This window comes from Vombatus ursinus, unplaced genomic scaffold (genome assembly GCF_900497805.2).
Source record: "Vombatus ursinus unplaced genomic scaffold, bare-nosed wombat genome assembly UNPS02014234.1, whole genome shotgun sequence".
Taxonomy (NCBI): Eukaryota; Metazoa; Chordata; class Mammalia; order Diprotodontia; family Vombatidae; genus Vombatus; species Vombatus ursinus.
Genome location: NW_020954012.1, coordinates 4,612 through 9,986, shown reverse-complemented (window position 1 = coordinate 9,986; position 5,375 = coordinate 4,612). Strand labels below are relative to the sequence as shown.

Here is a 5,375-nt window from a genome sequence, read left to right as displayed (position 1 = left end):
CTCAAATGAGCTGTTGATATTTTCTATATGTTCATATTTCTACATATTCTTATTTTCTAAGATTTTCCAAAATCTCTCCTTATCTGCAATCCAATTAAACATATAACATTTATAATTTTATTTTCTCATCAAAATTTTCATTTCTCAAAAAATGTAGACTGCCTCTTTATATTAGTGATTTTTAATCATTTTTCCTTTGGATTTTCCCTGAAGCCTTTTCTTCCTAAGGCAAAACATTTCATTTTTCCTGAACCATGCCTCCTACATTTTTTTCTATAATCCCTTCATGACCTTTTTCATCAGTCACCAGATAATCTTTAAAAGATCAATGTCCTTAAAATTAGACAAATATTCACAAAGACACCAAAGACAAAACAATATGATAAATGAATAATCCCTACTTATAAGTGTAAACATTTTATAATGTCAAGGGATAGGAATACTTGGATTCTTAACCTCCAAAAATAAGGTATGAGAAAAGCATTATATTTATATAACAAATAGGGATTATTGAAGCTTGTGTGAGTTGGTGAGCGTTTTGGAAGCTCATTTAACCTCACTTGATCTAAGACAGAATCCTTTCTTTTCATTCCCAGGTAGCTTCAGATCAGACTGCCACCTTTCTATCCAAGAAAATATGAAATGCATTCTTTTCCTTTCTTTTTTTTAGGCAATTGGGGTTTAGTGACTTGCCCAGGGTCACACAGCTAGCAAGTGTCAAGTGTTTGTTCTGAGGCCTTTAAACTCAGGTCCTCCTGACTTCAGGGCCAGTGCCCTATGCACTAGAAATGCATCCTTATGATACTATGCTGTGTACTTTCTATGTGGTTCAGATTACAATTGGGACATTTGGAAATGGCTTACTCCTTTACTTGTATGGCTTTAATACCATCACTGGTCAAAGCATAAGACTCATTGAACTAATTTTCATTAATTTGGCCTTTTCCAACTTTCTAGTGATTCTCTTGAGTGGAGTTCCATGGGTAATCTATTCTTACATTCAGAAAATTTTCTTGGGTGACGTTGAATGTAAAATCATAATATATATTCAAAGAGAGACCTGGGGCATTTTCCTTTCTACTATCTGATTTCTGAGTATCTTCCAGGCAATTACCATCAGTTCTGGCCATCTCATATGGTCTGAGATCAAAACCAGAGCCCCGAAGTGTATTGTTCGATTCTGTGTTTTCATATGGGTTCTCAATCTGTTGATAGATGGGGTTGTGTCACTGTATGTGACTGGCACTAGGAACAACACAAACAGTAACCTGAGTAGAAATCTAGGGTGTTGTTCTGTGAACAGGCATGCCTTGAATACCTCAAAATTAGTAATCAGGCAGTTTCTTTATGTAGTACTTATGGTGTTCATGGCCATTACCAATGGCTACATGGTAGTTGTTTTGCGCAGACACCACTGGCAAGTCCAGCACATTCATAAGGCCAGCCTCAATCCCAGTTCTTCCCCAGAGACCAGAGCTACCAAAGCCATCCTGTTGCTTGTGAGCATCTTTATATGCTTCTATTCATTCAGTTCCATCTTTATTATTGTGTTGGATAATTCTAAAGACACAAACTTATGGATGATAGATAACTCTTCTGGTTTTTCCTTGTGTTACCCAATAGTCAGTCCCTTTTTTTTTAATCAGCAGTGACTCCCTGATGCCCAATTGGTATAATGCTTTCAAAAGGATGAAAAAGTCTTAATCATCAAATTCTGAGAACAAACATGTTAAAACAGAGAGCCATCACATTTGAAAGCTAAAAAAAATCCCATCTAAATACCAACCTAAACATGTTATTCTGAAAAAGAGGACACGAGAGCAAGGGATCAGCTTTCAATAAACCAGAAAATGATGATTTTGACTTCTCAAAGATAACCTTCTTTATACACGGGCCATTCTGTCCAAAATAGTGGCAAATTTGGGGTTCAGTAGAAAAATGAGGAATATTTCCTTAAGGTTGATAAGAATTCCAAGCTGTGGTCTCATGCTTCGTAGAAGAAAGGCACCTGTGTCATCAACACTTTCAAAGTATTTAATATATAACTGACAGAGGCAATTGCCAGTGTTTAATGCTTTGCCTAGGTCTACACAGAGAGTGAGGACCTGAGGGCAATTTGAATTTAATTTTTCCTTACTTGAAAGTCTATAGACCCATGCACTGTGTCTTATTGCCAACTCTTCTCTAGACCTAGCTACTAACCATTCATTTTCTGTATATATCATTTCTTACAAATAAGATTTCTTCTTTTTTTCCGGGTGAAGGTCTTTTATTTTTTTTTATTAAAACCTAAATACATTATAAGACAAGAAAAAGAAATGTATTATAAATTTATATATTAAAACTTGAATATAAAATAAGAAAAAATATGTACACAGCCCAATATGAGAGGTTTCAAAATATACAGCAATATATTTCCATTTCAATAAAGCCTATATATTAAATACTACACTTTGTGTTGAGAGCTGTCCATCTTTCCTTAACTTCCTTGTAGGTTTCTTTCATTCTCTGCTGTACACTTTTTACTTTATACTTTTTTCCCCCTTCATACCCCTATCTTGCAGGATACAATTAAGCATTCATACGCATATAAAGATATGCTTTCCATAACAGATTCTATTCCTAATCTTTGTCTTTATATTTGTATGAATCTCTTATTTCTTATCCCTTCTTACTCCTCTACTTTACTTCTACCTGCTACCTTGCCTTCATATATATACATATATATATATATATATACACACACACATACATATACATATACATACATACATATATATATAGATACATACACAATTTTCTGTACTTTTCTTTTCAGGTGATCAGTGAATTTTTTTTTCTTTTTCTACTTACCCTTCTTTTCTAATGCTTCAGGACAATTTTGTTTAATTACTTCTTGTATTATTGTATCAAGATTCTTTTATAATTGCTGATGGGGATTTTAACCTGAGGCAAGGAATTGTTTCTTCTTCAGATACATCCCAGATTTCTTCTGCTGACTTTTGTTTTTGAGATGACATAGTAATTACAGCTCTTGGGGGTGATGAGCTCAGTAAAGGCTGTGCCTATAACTCCAGGCCTGGCCATCCCCACAAAACACATATACACCCATACATGCATACATCCAACCACATTCCCACACACACACACAATTCTAGCCACTATTTGTCAGCACAGATCAGACTGGTGAGTAACTTTATGTCTTGACCACAGAGATAGAGATTCCTAAAGCCTTTTCTGGTGAAAGGAATTACTTCTTTCAGTGTTTGGGATACAGAAGATGCCTTGTAGATGATGCCTAAGTTGGTATTATTCAGTCCTTAAAATGCAGCAAGGACATATTTCCTGTCTTGGGTACTTGTCTGGTGTCTCTGTCTCTGTCTCCTACCTACTGTGGTCCCCAGCCATGTCGGGGGATTATGTGTAGGTGCAATACTCAGCCGGTTATGACTGAGAAGCTGGGAAATTCAGCATTGTTACAGTTGTGGGAGAAAACTGGATCATGATTTTTCCCTTTCTGACTAGATCAGGGGAGGGAGCTATAACTTTTGAGTCTGGTCTCCACCCCAGGAGTAAGAGAAAGCTATAATATCTGATTCGGGCTCAATGTGTTGGAAAAGTCCAATGTGTTGAGCTGTCCAACAACAACACTGTGTAAGCTCAGAGTCCTGACTGCCTTGTTGCATTGGCAGAGCAGGGTGGCTTTTAGACCCCTGGCTGCTGCTCTCAATGACTTCAGGCCCTGCAGCTTGAACCTGTCCCCTAGCCGCCCCCTCTCCCCGGACTCAGGCTGCAGTGCTTTGAAGGAATGTGGATGACAGACTGAGAGTTCCTGTGGGGACTGTTAAAGCAAATGCTCCACAGACTAATCTTTCTGCCTGTGTCTGAGTCTTACAGACGCAGAGATTCAGAGCAGAAAAGAAATCAGAGCAGTAGCTCTAAAGCTCACATTTTACAGGTGAGGAAACTGAAGCCCAGAGAAAATCAGGGACTCTTTCCAAGTCACAGAAAATCTTAGTTGATGGGGATTATATCTGAATGAATACAGTCTGACTCTTATTGCATCCCTCATTTTATACCCCTGCCCAGCTTTAGAGAGAGCTTTCAGTGCCTTTTTGACTCCAAGGAGAATTTGATTGGGAAACTGGGAGGTGTTTTCAATGCAGAGTGTTTGACCCTTCATTCTTGTCTCTTACATCCTTTACTCTGCCTTTTTTCTTTACTCTTTTTCCATGATCCTTACATTTGCTACCGTTATAGTCATGGTCAACCTAAAATGTGTTGATGTTTTTCATGTTAAAAAGCACTTTTTAAAATTAGGAAAAAGCCAGTTCTATGCCTTTCAGCCTCAGCTGTGCTCTCAGTCATGGTGCAATGGGAAAGATAATAAAATTAGAATCTCAGGAAATGGGTACAGATTTTTTCTCTACTGTTTACTGACTGTGCTGTTTGGGGAGATAATTTCATTTTTATAGACCTCTGGGTTCTGGATTTTCACATTAATAATATTAATAAAGAAGTCATTGAACCATGTATAGACTAAGGATCCTTCTGGCAGTAGATTCTATATTGAAGTGTCTCCTTGGCAGAGATAGAACTCCACCACATTCAATCCCCTGATTCTTTTTAAAAATGTAAAAAAAAATAATTCATCCAAAAAATAAGCATTTTCATAACATAGTAAAATAAAAAAGACAATTATTCAGTTACCTGTTTTTTTGGAGAATTCACAGGCCGATAACTAAGGAATTCATGTCTGCCAAGAATTCTCTTAGACAAAGCAGTGGATCAAAGACTGTAAAGGAGGAGGAACAAACCTAAAATTAGGCATGAGAAGTATCTAAAGGTTTTCTCAGCTTTTATTTTAAACCTTTATTGTGTGGACCCCTCTCCAAACCATTTTGAAGCCCAAAGACCTGAGAAAGGCCTAAATCCTGGACTGGTCAATCAGGAGAGACATTTTGGCCCACTTAATCTGTCATAATGCCTTGCATGCTCTGGCATAACAGACATGCTTTGCTTTGCTCTCTGAGTGAACTTAAAATGTCTCTTCCTGTGTCAGCAACTACAAGGCCAGATGAAGCTGACCAAGAGCATTCTTCTGTTTATGACCAAGGACAAGGTGCCTTGACCCAGACACTATCTTGAATAATGGGACTTTTCTCATCTTCATATTCTATAGACATATAATATGTGATGTTATATGATGTCATGTTAATGATAAAAAAAACACAGACATCCTGGATCTATAATTTCAATTGATACTTTGATGTTTTCTTATCTTGTATTCATAATCTATCCACTTAAGAAATTCTTTTCTCATATTATGGTTAACACATATGACGACTATAATTTTGGCTGACATAGGCATCCTG

At 36.9% G+C, this 5,375-nt stretch overlaps 1 pseudogene; it reads left to right on the top strand.

Annotated features, from left to right (window-relative positions):
- Positions 1 to 788: 788 nt before the first annotated feature.
- Positions 789 to 3,818, top strand: LOC114041963 (annotated as a pseudogene).
- The last annotated feature ends 1,557 nt before the right edge of the window (positions 3,819 to 5,375 follow it).